The sequence below is a fragment of the Larus michahellis genome, chromosome 3 (assembly GCF_964199755.1).
Source record: "Larus michahellis chromosome 3, bLarMic1.1, whole genome shotgun sequence".
NCBI classification, from domain to species: domain Eukaryota; kingdom Metazoa; phylum Chordata; class Aves; order Charadriiformes; family Laridae; genus Larus; species Larus michahellis.
The window spans coordinates 65,558,386-65,576,901 of NC_133898.1; the positions used below are offsets into that span (position 1 = coordinate 65,558,386).

The 18,516-nt window shown below is 40.5% G+C and overlaps 1 protein-coding gene across 1 annotated transcript in view; it reads right to left on the reverse strand.

Moving 5' to 3' along the window:
• AIG1 (androgen induced 1) overlaps positions 1-18,516 on the reverse strand; it is a 159,470-nt gene that overhangs the window by 128,078 nt on the left and 12,876 nt on the right. The window contains exon 2 of the mRNA XM_074580551.1: positions 17,287-17,549. The gene's annotated coding sequence lies outside the window, so the exon portion shown is untranslated. The remainder of the gene's footprint in view (positions 1-17,286; positions 17,550-18,516) is intronic.

Sequence of the window (18,516 nt, forward strand, 5' to 3'; positions counted from 1 at the left end):
AGCCCCAGCAAGTACATTGGGCAATCAGACCCTGCTGTTGTCTGTGGCATGTATTTCAGTCTTACATGCTAAAAGGGTTTGGTCTCACTGGAGTCTCCAGGTTCAGTGTGAGAGGTATCTGGGTGAAATGTAATGGTCTGCAACACAACGGGAGACCAGACCAATGTCTGCAACGCAGCAGGAGAGCAGACAAATAACGTTAGTGGTGTACCCCAATACAAGTGGGTCTGCAGAGCAGCACAGTTGCTGCTGAGGACCTGATGTCTGTACTGTATGTATCGCAGGAGGTTTCACTTCAGACTACTTCTTATCTGGAGCTGTGGAATGAATATTTGTTACTGTCTGGAGCGTGTTAAGTGAACCCCTGGAGAATATCTTCTGGTTTGGTTTTATTCAAAAGGAATCCAGCTTGCTTTCTGAAACCATGTCAAGTTATAAACCAAAGCTCAAAATAAGTCCAGATGATCAGATTTACTCTTCGTTTGAACTATAGTGCTACTGTAGAGGCACCTTAGTGTGCAAGGCTCGCTGGACTTGAGCTTTGTAAGCTCTCCAAGTAACTTGCTCAAAGGCATGTTACTCTGTGTGGACCTCCACAGCACAGCTGATGATTACATACCCATGCACACCCTTGTGTCTCTTGATCAGCCTCTGACAGGAAGAGTTTGGGGCTGTCTAAGCCTTAGGCATTTTGTCCCCTACTTTTCTAACCGCACCTCCCGCTGTGATGTACAGGAACTCACTCCTCGGGTCACCTCTGTGTCACTAATACAGCACTACAGACATTAACACTCACTGGACATAACTTGATAACTGCCATTCTCAGTTTGCCTTTTAGTTACATGCATTTAAACATCCTGCAGAGTAACGGCATCCTCAAAACTTTTAAAAAAAGAGAAAAACTACCCAGGCTTTTTGGAGCCCCATTTGTATGCTCTTCAGTTCTACTCCCCACTCTTCCATAGAAATCTCAGCAAAGCTCACAGAAAATCCTAACCTCATACATAGAAAAACTTTCACTCAGCCTTGTAAGCCAAGGTGAAAATCTAAATGAAGCAGAATGTATAAACACTCTTGTTCCCCTTTTTTTTTCTTTCAGTCAAGAAAATCTCAAGGCAGGCTAACTAACATTTCAAGCTCAGTCAAGCTTCTTCCTGGTCAAAGACTCTTCCTTATTACACACTTCTAGACCTTTAAAAGGAAATTTAACTCCTTTCTGGGTGGGTTCTTTGTGCCTGTGTCCTTTCTAAAGAAGTATCTGTTGAATCTCTGGACAGTATTATAATAAGGGCTAATTAGATTGTAGGCTGCCATTAGCCTTCATGTGCTACTGTGGACTTTATACTCCCTGTCTACTGAGAGACAAGCAGCAAAGTCTCTTGTGACTGTGATTGAAACAGGGTTGCAGTGTATTTTATTTTCATTTGGATTTGGTCTTAATGTTAATTAGAAGTTTACTAATTTTCCCTTTATATTGCTGTATGAATGCAACTTTTCGGTACTTTGTAAAATGTTTACATTTTAGGTAAACTAAACATTTTAGGTAGACTAAACATGTAAAATATGATATTCCATGCTGTAATTTTTCAGGTCTTATATTTAAATATTTATATTTAAATATTTGTGTGTATGCAAATTGTGAAAAGCCTCAACTGCATTTTCCTAAGTCACATACTGTACATTTATTTGAAAGTGGGAGTTTGAGATGGGTCATACTTGTCATTCAGTAGCGATGAGAAATGGGTTTAGAAAGGAGAGGGAGTCCAAATCACTGGTATGTCTGGGATGGGAGATGTTAATAAACTCTATCTACTGCAGGGGGGGACGCAAGATGCCTAAAAATCTGCCAGAGAACTGAGTAGAAAACAGAATTAAAAAGGTGGGTTCTCCCATCCAATTGTTAGTATAAAATGAATGGCATGATGTTTTTGCTACTTGGCACTTTGACAGAATAAAATGTAACAACTTGGAGTCTGAGTTTTAATCTTTTCTATGCAGGCTAGCAGATGAGAATGCTTAAGAGGGTTTTTTTGGCGGTGGCGTTTTAGGGGGTTGGAGGTTTTTTGTTGTTTTTTCTATTTTAAAGGAATAACATTTGAATTTCTGAACAGCATTGTATTTTGTGAATTTCAAAGATATTGGTGAATATTGGTGACATAGTGAGAGATGTTTTGAGACCTGTGAGGTGCCTTTCCTTAAGCAATTGCTTTAAATGCAAATGAGTTGTTTACAAGAAATTATGCCACAAGCAGTTGCCTCCAAAGCAATAATAATAAGCATAATAATGCATGCTTGAACTCATAGGAAATTGGTAATACTGCCTCATCAAAATGTCTTCATGGTGATGCACCTGATACTGCAATTTGTAATATTTGAGGCAGAGCATACAAACTGTGCCAAGGTAAGTGTACTTGGATGTGTGGGAGTGTGACTCCCACATAAGCACACATGCAAAAACTAAGCTTTCTCGCAATGGACATAAGTGAAATTATTGAAACATTGCCAAGTTGAAAGTCAACAGGCAACTATTGAAAAAAAGCTTGCCTATGCCTAAGAAAAGAGTTTTTAGAAATGTTTAGAATATTTAACATACAGCTCTTCAGTCGGATGATCTATCATTTTGGTAGTAAATGCCCCACATCAGGAGGATTCAACTCAAAATCTTTGGTAAACTGGACCCATTGTTAATACTACTAATAAAGTTTAGGCAAGTTTTTATTTCTTCATTTACTTTGAAGAGATATAAATGATAAAAATTGAAGGATGGAGAAAAAAAGATAATGAAAATGAAAAGACCACATTTATACCAGGTATAAAGAGCAGTGTCTTTCATAAGCCTTCTGGAGCTACTTGTTTGTATGATGACTGATTATTGCCAATTTAGTTTCAAGTTTAGGTTTAAGAATTACAGTGAAGTTACTACTTGGGCATATTTAGTACTGGGTATTCTACAATATATGTCTATATGTATTTAACAATGGGAAATAGAGCTGGAGCAGAGATGACCAGGAGATCAGCAGAACAGAGTTTGAGGCAGCTGGAAACTTTTTTATCCTCTCTGCAAGTCAAATTTTGCTTTATCCTCAAAGACCATGAGCTTTCTTGCTATAAAGGAGAAATGAGCAGATAAAATTTGCTGCATCCTGCCTCCCTATTAAGCTAGAATTTCCCAAAGTGGTGATTTTACAAAGAAAGAAGCTTTATTATACAAATTGGGAGTTCTGAATATGTAAGTGAAGTGTTTAAGCAGATTAACTTTGCTTCCTATTTGGATCAGATATGTTGTGTGCAACAAAGCTCTTTCACGGTAAGGATTTTATATCTTAATTTTATATGCTTTCCACTGATTACATCAATCAGGGCAGGAAGGGAAGGCAGATAACAGGCCTCTGAGGTGCAGAAGAGCAACAGTGACCAGGAGTATTCTACCAGCCCACAGGTGATGTGGCTGACCCCCTGTAAACCAGAGCAAACATTCTTCTGCTGTAGCGTGCAATCCCACAGAGGGATGTAGTCTTTGGGAAATGGTTTAGGTACATGCAGTGTATGGTTGTAAATTACTTGCTGTCCTGTTTTAAGAGCTTATGCCTTACACTACATCTGCCTACCATCAATTTCTTGATCAGGCTGGATATGCAGTATTGTTTAGGAATATCAGTGAACAGTAAAAAAGCAGAACTGCTTGCCATGGGGAAGTGTGAGTCAGCTCCTTATTCATTAAAAATGTGCAAAAGAAGATGAACAGCATTTCCACAATTATAGAGCCAGAAAATTTAACCCTGCATGTAACTGCTAACTGAGCCTTCTCTTAGACCCCGTTGATAGAAGACAGTCCTGACTCAACAGTTGTTACTAGGTACCTTTGAAACACATGAAATTCCATCTAAACATAAGAAAATGCTTTTTACTGTCAGGGTGGTTGAACATGGGAACAGGTTTCCTGGAGAGGCTATGGACTCTGTGCAGTATCTGTGGAGATACTCAAAGCCAGACTGGGACATGGTCCTGGGCACCCTGCAGTAGCTGACTCTGCTTGAGCACAGGGGATCAACTTGATGATCTCAGGAGGTGCCTTCCAACCTGAACAATTCTGTGATGCTGTAGTGGAAATGGAGCTACATATGCAACTAATGTATAACTCACCAAGTTTGCCTCAACTTTATAGATTTTCTTGGTAATCAGCTCTCTGGTGGCTTAAATCTCCTAAGTAAAAGAGCTATGTTATTGTTAATCTGTGCTGGACACTTAATACCTGTTGTTTATGAACTGAATTGGAAAAAATCTCTACCCTTAAATCACTGACCAAAAGTTGTAGAATTATTTGTCTGCATCCTTTCTCTACCCCAAATTCTTATTCATAAAACTGAAGTAGTAAAAATTCCAGTCTTGTGTCCTGGCTGAAAGTTAATCTCAGCAAGAACTACTTTTTAATTTATTTTAAAATTATAAATATGTAATTATACTTCACCCAGTTACATCTTGGACTTCTGAGGAAACCTGAGATATTAAAAAATACCGTATTTTCTTAAACAAACAGATTCTTTTCTGTAATGACTAATGGGCAGCGCTGGAAAATAAGAGTAAATGTGAAGTATCTTCTATTGTGAATGGGTGAAATAGTTTTCTGGTTCAGCTGCATTCAGGTTTAACTGATCAAGGGAGAGCAGTAATACGCATCTAATACAACAGCCAGAATACAGAGGCCATTTCATTCGGTAGCAGAGAGACAGCACTTGACTAGCAAGGACGATAGTAACCAAATACCCATCTCAAAGATTTGGCGTAGCCAGTTTTTTTAACTGGTTTGGCTTTGATGACTTTGCAGAAGCTTGTATTGCGTTTGGGCTGCCAAGCAAACCTGGAGGTGCCTACTGTCATCTGCTAGCCCCCCCGCAGGAGATGCTTATCGTTGCCAACTCTTCCTGTGTTGGTAGGAGTGACTCTCAGCAGAACGCCACGCTTCTGGCTTTTTAGTATCTGCCAGACAATACAGCAGTAACCAGGCTCTCTCTGTCACCAGCTGGAAGCTGTTGTTTCAGCTAATTTTTTATTCTAGTGCTCATCCTCAAAATGTCTTTTACACAACTTGTAGAAACTGTGTCTTTTTCAGTATGTGTCTTTCCCTTTGATACAATCTTCTGCTGAAGGCTCACGTTTCTCTGGACTAACGGTGGCAGGGGGTCTCTACCATACTGTCATATTGCACTATAGATGGATCCATAGGATGGTTGTCCTGGATACTGATGCTTTTTTTTGTTCCTCTGTGTATCAAAAATGTTTGGCCAAAGCTGATCCATATTCTGGAAAAGCAGAACATGAAATCTTTGGGTAAGGTATCTTAATGTCTCTGGAGTTATCTGGTTTTTTCCTGCCTTTTCTGCCTTTTTGATTCAGTCCATGGCTATGCTGATGGATTAAATCCCTTCCTTTTTCGCTCATTGACACTCTTCCAGCCTCCTTTCAAATCTTGTTCTTAGACACACAAAGCCACTGTGGATATAGTAGACAGAAAACTATTCCTGTAATTTCCTCACTTATTAATCTGCCATGTGTCTGTATTTCCATAACTAAAAGCCTCTTTTTAAATCAGCTTGAAAAAAAATATCCACAACAAAACCCTGAAAATGTAAGTGAAAAGGGAGACAAACACACTTACTGATGTGATACAAAAACTGAATTGCAAATTGGGTTTAGGGAAACAGCCTTGAATAACTTTCTCTACTGTTTGTTCAGCTTTGTATATTTTTATAGTCTGATGATCATTTGAGATTAATTGCAGAGGATAGAATGATAATATGCTTTAAAGGAGAAAAGTGAGGGAGAAGCAGGAGGTCTAGACCAACCTTCAGAGAGAAACCAGCTGTACACTATTGCAGATTTGAGCTCTTAGATGAATCACCACAAGTGCACGTGTGAATAAACGAACACATTGAAATTACTTTGAACTTTCTCGCAACCACCTTTTTTTCTGTATTATGATTATCGCTACCCACTTGCTGGAACAAAAATAAAAATCCAAATATTTTGAGATGGCTACATTATGGGAATTTCTCTGCACGTGAATCAGATAGCCATAATCCTTGTTTTCCTGAATGACACAACTGTTGCACAATATACATAACCACTGCAGAGGACACACTGGAATAAATGGGTGTTTGCAAAGAAAAACTAGTACTCAATATCCTTGGGAAAAGTTTGGCTGCCACAGCTCCTGCCCCCAAATCTCACATTCAGTAACTGAACAGACAAACAGCAAGTCACTTTGCCATTGTTTTCTGCTTATAGAAGGAACGCAATCGTATACACTTCACAGATGCATCACGAAGACACTGCAGTTTAAGCAGATGTGAAGCAGCGTTGTTACAAGGCTTAGCAGTATGATCACTAGCTAAAAAAGTGCAATCTAATAAACCAGAAGAAGAGGCTGAATTATTATAGAATAGAATCTTCATGGTTGGAAAGGACCTTTGAGATCATCGAGTCCAACCAAACAACCTACACTCTCTGCCCTTCAGAGCATGCCCTGAAGTGCCACATCTAGACGTTTCTTAAATACCTCTAGGGATGGTGACTCAACCACCTCCCTGGGCAGGCTGTTCCAGTGCCTGACCACTCTTTCAGTAAAGGAATTCTTCATAATATCTAATCTAAACCTCCCCTGCCACAACTTCAGACCATTTCCTCTGGTCCTGTCATTATTCACCTGGGAGAAGAGGCCAACACCCATCTCTCTACAACCTCCTTTCAGGTAGTTGTAGAGGGCAGTGAGGTCTCCCCTCAGCCTCCTCTTCTCCAAGCTAAACATGCCCAGCTCCCTCAGCCTCTCCTCGTATGACCTGGTCTCCAGACCCCTCACCAGCCTGGTAGCTCTCCTCTGGACACGCTCCAGCACTTCAATGTCCCTCTTGTACAGAGGGGCCCAGAACTGAACACAGTACTCGAGGTGAGGCCTCACCAGTGCCGAGTACAGAGGCACAATCACTTCCCTATGAATTAGGATGTCTTTGCTGGAAGTAATTGTGGTGACTGTAAATATGATAATTAGGATACCTTTGAAAGGTTTTAGGTGCCTTTTTGAAGTATATTAGCTGGTAAATCTGACTAGTTGCTCTAGTAATTGGCAATTGCTAGGGATAATTGAAGATGCACAAGACTTCAATTTTTTGCCAAAATATTCATGTGAATGGGGGTGGAAGAAATCCTGTTTATGAACATTTTTCAAAAAACACAGCCTATTTTCAAGCATCTTCAAGTCTTGCATGTACTTATGCAGCCTCTGACCTAGCAGCTTTATCATTTATGAGCAGCCCAGATGGCACACTGGGATTCAGAACCAAATCTAAGTCTTTGGAAGACTCCATTTAATTTTGGCTGGTTTAAATTAATCAGAAAACTGTCCTGTCTTTATGTTTGCTGAACCTAAGCAGTTCAAGGTTTGAGAGAGTTTTGTTTGTTTGTTTGTTTGTTTGTTTGTTGTTGGCATCCTAACATAAGAGATGTCTTTCTTATCAGAGTAAATGATATCATGAATGTTTCCAGCAATGATTGGAAAGAGGGACTTTTAAAATTTCAGACGTTTCTGATAGAAGCTGAGGAAATTTTGTATTTTTCACCTTCTCACTGAAAACTATCACTATAGAGTGATAGTGTCACTATTATATACAGAACCATCACTATATGGTTTGGGTTGGAAGGGACCTTAAAGATCATCTACTTCCAATCCCCCTGCCATGGGCAGGGACACCTCCCACTAGACCACGTTACCCAAATTCTATCCACTCAAAACTTGTCCAAGTGTGTCTATTATCCTGGTAAGGGATTCACTTTGGGACAACAGCTTGCTGTTTATGGTAGAACTGAAAAGTTATGATGGGTTCAGATGGAAGAAGTCCACTGCTTGCTTTCAGGGCCAACGTGCCTAGTTAAAAACTTATCAACTGCAATATGATATGTTTCCTCTTGGGAATTACTGGTCTGCGATGAAGATAAGATATAATGCAGGTGAATCCAAACTTACTAACATTCAGCATTCATATATCTTTTAAATGGCTACCTCAGTCCTTATGAACTCAATCATTTTAACGTAGAAGTCATCTTTTTAAGATATTTAATATACTGGGAAAACTTAAGCACTACATCTTTTCCACTTATTTGATATAGTTCTTCTGTTCTTCATGAATAAATCAGCATGCCTAAATAGCCCTGTACTACTTTTATTAGAATTCGTCTATAAACAGTTTCTTCATTCAACTAACCATCTAAATTTGTGTCCAGTTTTAACACCTTCAGTGGGCCTGAGGTGAAAATTTGACCCTTCTTCTTCTGGGTTTTAATGATACAGATTCCACTGATAATGATACACGATCCAGCCTGAGCTCCTGTAATTTAGTTATTCAAGGCCAGTGTTCTGGCATCATTAAAACATTAAAACCAATGCATAGAGCGTAGTTTCTATGGCACAACCGCTACACAATACATTTTGAGTAACATCATTCTTCTCTCAGTATGAGCAGATATTCTTAGTTTTCACTAATGTGCCAGGAAGTTGAAAGGGAAAAGAAATAAATGAGCAGAATATTAAAGCAAAACAAAAAGCAGCTCAGAGGGAAAGTGTGCATGCAAATGAATGTATGTGATAGTGGCAGGAAGTGATGCATCCTAAGTCCTCTGCCTTTTTTCCATGTTTTACAGTATTCTCTAAAATTATAGCGATGGATCAAATAATTTTCATAAAACCAAAACAAAAGCCAGTATTATTAGGTTAAGCAGATATACCATGTGGAGTTTGTTACCATTTGCTAATTTCCAATTCATTTATTAAGATCAGCTCTCATTTTTTAATTTTCAGTAATCAGTGCCACTCTGTTATGAAAGCACCTCTGCAGTCTAGACAGTACATACTCATTTATGTGATAAATAATGGATAAACACTGAGTGTGCCATTAGCCGTTAATGCAGTAGATTGATTCCCTGCAGCACAGACTCTCCATCTTGTTTTAGCACTTATGCCACCTGTCTCTTGCGCTTACTGTATGATGCTTCAATAATGCGAATGGGGTTCCCTGATCATTCTTAATTTAGCTCATTTTTATCATCACATAAGTAGGCTGGCATTACTATGACAGATGTGCAAATCAAAAGGTGCCTCGCTACTACCTTTATGATTGCTATCACTACTCTGTCCAATGTTTTTAGCACAATACATATTACTTGTGGATAACTGTATATAGATAGAAATCTCTTTCCACAGATTTCCATTTTAACATATCACTACTGCTTTGGCCAAGTGGCTGGGACAAAGGCAAGTTATTTCAAGTCTCCGTTCCCATTTCCTTCAGCTGTAGCAACAGTGATTCAAAGTGAATTAAACCAAACAGACAAATTAGATATCAGTAAGTCACCAGGGCAGGTTGGCATTCAACCAATATTTTGAAGGAACTCAAATGTGAGATTGCAGAACTGCTAGCCAAGTTGTCTCACAAATCTATAGGAACGGCCACTGTGCCAGACTGCCAGTGTAACTTCCACCTACAAAAAAGGCTCTAAAAGAGATCTGAGGAACTGCAGACCGATGACTGACTCCATTCCTGATTAGATAGTAGAGTATATCCCACAGAGTGAGATTCTTGATCACATAGATAGACATCATCTGTTGGGAAGAAGTCAGCACGGCTTCTTTAAAAGGAAAGGCCATCTCAATCACCTGCTGAAGTTCTGTGAGAGCAGTCAAGCACATGGATAAAGGGTATTCATGTTTAGCTTGGAGAAGAGGAGGCTGAGGGGAGACCTCACTGCCCTCTACAACTCCCTGAAAGGAGGTTGTAGAGAGGTGGGTGTTGGCCTCTTCTCCCAGGTGAATAATGACAGGACCAGAGGAAATGGTCTGAAGTTGCGGCAGGGGAGGTTTAGATTAGATATTAGGAAGAATTCCTTTACTGAAAGAGTGGTCAGGCACTGGAACAGCCTGCCCAGGGAGGTGGTTGAGTCACCATCCCTAGAGGTATTTAAGAAACGTCTAGATGTGGCACTTCAGAGCATGCTCTGAAAGGCAGAGATTGTAGGTTATTGGGGTTTTTTTGTTGGTTTTTTTTTTTTTTTTTGTGTGTGTGTGTATGGTTGGACTCGATGATCTCAAAGGTCCTTTCCAACCATGAAGATTCTATGATTCAGGGGGCTTAATATTTCCGATTTTCAAAATATCTTTGACACGATTCCACAACAGTGGTTATTAAAAAAGGTAATTTTCCACGGGGATGGAGGAGATGTTTTTTTATGGACTGAAAGCTGCTGAAAAGATTGGGCAAACAAAGGAGTTTGATGATCGCTACTAAGGGCGGGATCAGCTACTGGGGTTTCAATAATTTAACCAGTTTTATTCGACACCTTCATCAATGACATGTAGTAGGATGTATGCAGTGAATTCTCCAAGACTTCTTTTTGGGCAATGAAATGCAATGCTAATAATAAGGAACACCAGAAACAACTTGCTAAGTTGTGTGAGCAGGCAAGCAGGTGTCACACTAGCTTCAGTGCAGACTCTATGGAAAAAGAATCTAAACTCCATGCCTGCACAATGTGATCTGAAAAGTTTTAACTCAGAGAAGAGATCTTGGAGTTACCATTGACATTTCCTTAACATCATCAGTTCAATGTGAGGTGGCAGCCAAAAAAGCCAATAACATGTACATCATCAGGAAGGGTATTGAAAATAAGACAAGAAACACATTGTCATTTTATAAGATGTCAGTACACCCACATTGTAGGTACTATGTAGTGCTCCAATCACCACAGCTCAAGAAAACATGGTGGAATCAGAAAAAGACATGGAAAAAGCAGCTAAAATGGTTAGGAGAAGGAGCATCTGTCTCATAAGAGACTAAAAAAACTGGGAATTTTTGCTTATGAAAGAAGAGGGTTAAGGGATGTATGATTTAAATCATGAAGATGACACAATAGTAAAACTAGGGGACAGTCAGTGAAGCTAGAACTTTAGTTTAAAGTGTATTTTAAAAGTACTACTTTACGAAGTAGGTAGTAAATTTCTGGAAAATATTGCCTCTCCCAAAATTGTATCTATCTCCTTCTGACACAGTTGGAGAGACAATGTTGGGCTAAATGGGCCACTGCTCTGAAAGAAGGAGCCATTTTTATTCTTATCATCTGGTGCAGCATTTGAGGCTAACCTAGGAAAGGAAGCACCTCACTTGCACACCTTTGTCACAGTTTTCAGGCAAAACCAGGAAAATACAGAAAAAAGTGTGCTTCTTCACACGCACAATGCAAAGATAGATCAGCAGACTAGAGGTGCTGCAGAGGTGTATTCCACAAATAAAAAAGGCCCAAGGCAGGAGATGAAGTACACAGGAGATGAAGAAAACACAGTTTTTAGCCTCGCTAAGGTCTATGGATGTTGTAGCTATGAACATGTTTTCTGCATGATGCAGCAGTGTCCCTCAGCATTGTTGACGCACAGCAGCTGACTGATCTGAGTGATGTTCTTCAAGGTGCTTTGGATGTTTTTGACCTATGGCAATGCATTAGATATGGCACAGTGACAGACCAAGGCAAGAATGTCCATGGCAGATGCATAATTACATGTGCATAAGTAGAAATCAGTGATTGTAATGCAATTCATTATGTACTGATTGGTCAACAGCATTTACATATAGATTTGTTACAAACACTTGTGTATGGTTCAGTTAAATAAAATTCTTCTGTTGTATATTCTAGCAGTCTAATTAATGATTTTTTTTTTTCCTTACATAGTGCCTTTATGTTTACTGGGTGGTGTTCCTAAAATGTTTCCTAACCTTTGACAGCGCATTGCATTTCATCTCTTTATGGGGATTACAATATTCAAGTAAACCCCGTTTTGCATGGTTCCCCCAATTCCTAGTGTTCAGAGTGTGAGGTCTGTGGCTGCAACTGCATAGCAAATTACCATCTAACTGTTGGTCTGTAAGAAGATATGCAAATAAATGTGCAAAACCTTTTTGTCTGATCTATAACATTATATTGTAGGAAAGATGGGTGAGGGAAAGCGGACGAAAGGATGGACACAAGCGACTGGAAGATGAACTCTTTTCCCTGAGTAATCCAGGGGTTAAAGCAATCACCAGTTTGGCTCAGTTCTTCCCAGTAGAGGAACAGACTAGAATGTAGCTCCCGCTTCTTATTCTCTCCAACATGCTAGAGGATATGTTTGGGTGGGGAAGGGTTCTTTCAATTATTTTTGGTGACTCTTTATTTTGGACATTAGTGTTCAGGTTTCATATCTGAAAATGGACTGAGTGCTTATTGTGACCTTGGCTGCCCACAGCTTGTTTTATGTGAAGGAAAAAGTGTCAGCAGTAGAAAATTCAACTACCCTATAGCTTAGCCATTAAGATGCTCACGTAAAGATAGTGGGAGAGATAGTTTGAATGTACTCTCTGCCCCATTCCTGTATACCCATGACTTCTTACCCTTGTAGTTAGGTTACTCTCTCAGGCAAAGAACTGAACTTGTGTGGCTAATATCTTGGGTAAGCATTTTAACCCTTAATTTATTAACTAAAAAAGGGGATGCAGAGAAAACCTCCATTATTCCTGTTGCAGTGCTGTGAATACAACCCTCCCTGCTTCCCAAAAGCACCTTGCAGTCAAAAGTATTCAATTAGAACAATTATTTGCAAATAATTTCAAGACTATTAAAAATGCATTTTCCTGAATTCAATATTCCTTTTTTACTTGCATAGCCGCAGCTAACTCATTTTCCCCCTGGATGGGCACATGTGACTTTTCTGAGCACATGAAAGATTGTTAGCAGAGAAAACAGCCTTTAAAAAATAGCTCTACAGAGAACATAGTAAAAGCTCATTTGTGTCTCAGTATCACAGAATCTCTTACGTTGGAAGGGACCTTTAAAGGTCATCTAGTCCAACTCCCCTGCATTAAGCATGGACATCTTCAACTAGAGCAGGTTGCTCAGAGCCTCGTCAAGCCTGGCCTTGAATGTCTCCAAGGGATGGGGCCTCCACCACCTCTCTGGGCAACCTGTTCCAGTGTTTCACCACCCTCATTGCAAAGAACTTCTTCCTCATGTCTAATCTAAACCTACCCTGCTCTACTTTAAAGCCATTGCCCCTTGTCCTATCGCTACATGCCCTTACAAACAACCCCTCCCCAGCTTTCTTCTAGGCCACCTTCAGGTACTGGAAGGCCGCTATAAGGTCTCCCTGGAGCCTTCTCTTCTCCAGGCCTTCTGGGCTGCAAGCAGGCATTGCTGGCTCATGTCCAGCTTTTCATCCATCAGTACCCCCAAGTCTTTTTCTGCAGGGCTGCTCTCTATCACATCATCCCCCAGCCTGTATTGATAATGAGGGTTGTCCCGACCCAAGTGTGGGACCTTGCACTTGGCCTTGTTGAACTTCATAAGGTTTGCTCGGGCCCACCTCTCTAACTTGTCCAGGTCCCTCTGGATGACATCCTGTCCCTCTGGCACATCGACTGCACCACTCAGCTTAGTGTCATTGGCAAACTTGCTGAGGGTGCACTTGATCCCACTGTCTATGTCATTGATGAAGATGTTGAACAGCACCGGTCCCAGTACGAATCCCTGAGGCACACCACTTGTCACCCCTCTTCATCTGGACATCGAGGCATTGACCACCACCCTCTGAATGTGACCATCCAACCAGTTCCTTATCCACTGAACAGTCCACCCATCAAATCCATATCTTTCCAACTGAGAGAGAAGGATGTTGTGGGGGACCCTGTCAAAGGCCTTACAGAAGTCCAGATAGATGATATCCATAGCTCTCCCCTTGTCCACTGATGCAGTCATTCCGTTGTAGAAAGCCACTAGGTTGGTCAGGCAGGACTTGCCCCTGGTGAAGCCATTCTGGCTGTCTCGAATCACCTCCATGTCTTCCATGTGCCTTAGTATGTGAGACTCAAGAGCAATGCAGTATGGCCAGAGATTTCAGGAGGTCTCCAGCACTTACGGCTGTAGTCCGAAGGAGCTAAGCAGGAGCTAACCAGTCAGGTTAGTGTAAACATTCAAGAGAAATTCAGGGATCTGATTTGATACCTCTCGAGTTCCACGTACTCTGAGACATTTCTTCCAGATTCAGTTCCTCATAGGGAAAATTGCTACCGGAAGGTATTTATTCAGGAAGAATTACTGCATCTCCTTCCCAAGTCCATTTGTCTTTTCTATGGACACAATCAAAAATTAAATTTTTTAAAGGCTTTTAGTCAGAAAACTGACTCTTTCTTCTTATTTTTTTTTGCCAGCATTTGCATTTTGCAGAACTATTAAGATAAGAATATTAGATTTTAAAACTGAAGCTTATGAGGAAGATTTCAAAGGGGTACCACTGGAACTAAACCAAACATTGGGATGAATGTTGTTATTGAAAATTAGACAATTATTGCTTGCCAGACAACATAATTCACCAGCAGTACCAGAAAATTCCCAGCGTGTATGACTAAACCTTGACTGGCAGGGCTTAAACAAAAGTTCAGTAAGAAATAAAAATCTTGCTAGTGCCACAGAGATACAAGGAAGCTACCTTTTTCTATCTACATTTCACATTACTTTTTTATGCAAAACAAAGGCTGCCTTGGTTGAAGATATAGGTTATGTTAGTCACAATGGTCATTTGCATTAAGCCATGTAAGCAAAGATTTGCGTTTCCATTAATTATAATGTTCTTCCTTGGTTAAGAGGAGTCCCCAGACACGGCTGGTGGAACTGATACTTGACACTATCTCCTCCCTTGGTAACAAAAACCTCCTTGTCCAGAGAAAGTTTCCTTCTCATGAAAATATAGACTGGACTAAATGGAAAATATGCCCCATCGGGACTGTTGAAAGCAACCAAGAGCAAAATCTCTGTCTGTTCAGAAGCCAGAAGGTTCCTGCTCTGGTTGCAGCAAAGTTCTCCTGCAAGAGATGTTTCCTCACCAGCAGGTCAGGCCCATGACCAGCTGGCTAGATCTGCTCCAGCCTAGACTCCCGCTTCCTCAGCCATGGTCCTGCGTGCCTGGCTGCAAGCGTGGCCGGAGCAGGCCTTGAGATCGTGCGCTGCCTGCCAGGAGATGACAAATAGATCTGTGCAGACCGTCGGCCGTCTGTCTGCAGGCTGCCTGCAGAGTGGCCATGCAGAGAGAAAGCAGATGGGGCCGGGAGCACACCCTGGTCATGGCTGCTCCAGGGGCAGCTCTGTCGCCAGGCCATTGGCACTGGCTCCCCGCAGAGCATCTCCTCTTCCCTGGGAGTTTGAGCCTGGAGAGGCACGCCGGAGTAAGTCACAGGAGTCGAGATCCTGGTCAAAGTAAATCTGGAGAAGGACCAATGCTCCCACTGTCTCTTCAACTTGCCCCCTCCCTTTCAGGATGGAAAGAAGTGCAGGACCACGCTGTGAGCCATAGCTGACAGGATTTCTGCTCAGCCCCAGGGCAACCTCACCGAGGGGGACCAGGGAATGTATTTACCTTTGCTGCGTAGATCATAAAGTGTATTTAAATAACGTCATTCAGTTGATCACTGAATGTCCATTTGCTTAAAAAGAGGACTAAAATGTGAAAGACTAAATGAAATTGGCATGCCTCTGTCACTATATATGCACAAACTGATTTGACTGTAGTAAAAATGTAGCAAAAAAGATCAGAATGTAAATCCATTCAGTTTAACCAAGAAAAACTATTTCCTCAAAGGACAATCAGAAGAGGATTCGCTTTTATTTAATCTATTCATTTTGTAGGAGAAAGCTACATCTCTTATCCTCAAATTAAATTTATTTACCCACACATAAGGGAAAAAAAGTGAGCCTGAGAGATGCCCTGAGATTTAAAATGCAGTAGATTTTGCTTCTGGTTCCATTAGATTCTTTCCTTCTTGAATTTCAAAGACTTTTAAGCAACTGAGTCATCCTACATAGGAAAATTACACACAACAATCTGACTTTCAGAAGAATGATTGTTATGGCTGAACCTTGGAAAAAAGCTGTAAGAGGCCAGCTTAATGTAGTAGGCATATCTTATTGTCAGTCTTATGACACTGAGCTACGTTCAGCTGTGATAGTCTACTTTTCTTGGCAGGATTTCCCATTGCATTCAGGAAAGCAGTTATTTCAGGCTGAACAACAGCAACCACTATTCACATCCTTCAAACAACACATCCCATGTATATTTACTGTCAACTAATCTGATTCGTGTACGTAAGTTATTACCCTGTCAGTTTATCGGAAAGGACCCTGTCATATATCCTCTTACTTCAGGGGAAAATTACAACAGCTTTAAGAAAATACTTGCACTGAGTACTAAGATGTGGCAGATATCAGAAAAATGGGAGTGGTTGGCAAACGAAAGCGGCACAGTCCCTTCCTTCCCATGCCAGCCCAGCCATGCTGCGACTTAGTTGATCCCAGTGGATTCCTGATGTCCTGGGGCCTCGGGTGTTTGTTCTGGTTCCTTGCCTCTAATCCATCCCATGGAGTAAGACATCTGACACTGGGGGCCAGTTAAACTTGATGCTGATCCTACCACATTCTTTGCAAATTGCATGAGGGAAGTCCAGGAAATGATAGAAATCTCCCCTCTCTGGGTATCAAGCAACATATTCCATCTTTGTTCCTGTGAAAGCCTAGTTGTACTGCCCTAGGAAGACACTGGGAAAGAATTTTATTTATATATCTATATCTATCTATCTATCTATATATCTATATCTGGGAGGCAATTGCTGACAATGATGGCAATTTTTTCACATCCGACTTCTGATAAATAGAATCAAGTTCTTGATTTCATTTGCCATCCTATATACAAACCCCATCCATGCGTGGTGGAAACGCACCAAAAAGGAGGAAATTGCATCCACGCAATAAGAAAAGGTTGCAGAAAGCACCAGGGAGGTCTGCTCCTCCTGATTGTCTTGCCTGCCAGCACAAAGTGAAGTCATAATCTTTAGCTTCAGCTTCCCATCTGTAGAAAAGGCCTGATTTCTCGCTTATACAGAAGGCTTGGGAGAATAATCTTTTTAGAAGCAGTTGCACGCTACAGCAAGAGTAGCCACAATAAAGAGACAGCTTCCACCGGCAAAATCTTCAGGGGAGCCTGGAGTTGACTTTTAGCTGTATCCTACATTTTAGCATGCATTACATAGACATATATACTTACTTGGCATATGTGGCACTTACAAGAAATAGCAGGCTTTTAAAATAGTCATTTAAGTGACAAAAATACCCACATCTGTGTCCTTAGAAAGATAAAAACACGTGTTTCTGTTAAATAGTTAAAACCCCTACCTTTCTTCTTAAAATTCTCCTTAGTAAATCTCTCACATTATTCTGTCCCTTTTAAGCATCTAAAGTCTTCTTTGAGGAGCAGTCTGAATCCCGTTCTGTCCCAACAGACTAGCACACCCATGTTCAGTCAGCTCTAGCAGGGCTCTGACGCCGTGGGAGCAATGGCAACACGAGAGCCTCGCCACCTGGAATATCCATTCAGCATCCCACTTTTTCAAATATTTTATGTTTGGTCTCCATTGCTGTTTTCTTTAACCCAAATCCTGTAAAATATGAAGGCAAAAATATGGCGTTAAGTTTCACAGTGATCAGGGATTATCTGACTGATGGAACCCTGATATGTTTGAAGATATCTTATAGCCTCTGAAAAGAAAAAAAAAAGCGATCCTAAAAAACCTATGAAAATATTCTAACTATTCTTTCATAAAATGTTTAGCTGTGTTACATGTTATAAAAGTCAGTTTATCAGAGTTATAAATAACAGTACAGCACACTAAAAGTCAGATTACTGTATACTAATACGAAATGTACTCCATCAAGCAGTACAGTCATTCGTGTAGATAGCTTTAGTCAGTTTATTACTAACCTGACTGGATACTCAGGATACTTATAATGGATTTGATTTGATAATAATAAAGTATTGCTTATGCTAATGGTGCTCTCCAGATTAATAGGTTTTAAATGGTTGGTGCTATTTTATTGTCTCTTCCTGAGTAATGAACTAGTCTATATATGCACTGTACATTGAATGATGGAGACCAATAATTCAAGCAATATCATTACAGTGGTGTCAATATGGGACATCTGAAAGGTTTTTTTCTTATACGTTAAAAGGTAAAGTTGAAGTTTATGAAGGTGAAGTGCTCTCAATGTTTAATGTGTGCAACAGAAACTGTAAATAGCTGTCAGAACACTAGGAAATTGGTAGTGTTTGAGTGCCTCACCACTCCTCACTCAAACCATCTGTCAGGCACTTCTTTGGGAAAAAAAAATAAATTCCACAATTTTTAGAAATGTTTGTTCTGAAAATGCAAATTAATATTTTTTAATTTATTTCCAGGCACGTAGATGGATCTGTTTCTTACACCATGTCTGCGCAGAGATATGGTGCTTATTTAAGTACCTCAGAAAAAGGTTGCGAAGGCTCAGGCAGCCCATGCGAGAGAAGTTTGAAATCCCTGTTTAGCTTTGCTAAAGGAGAAGGAGTAGAGTAGGTGAGGACACACAGAG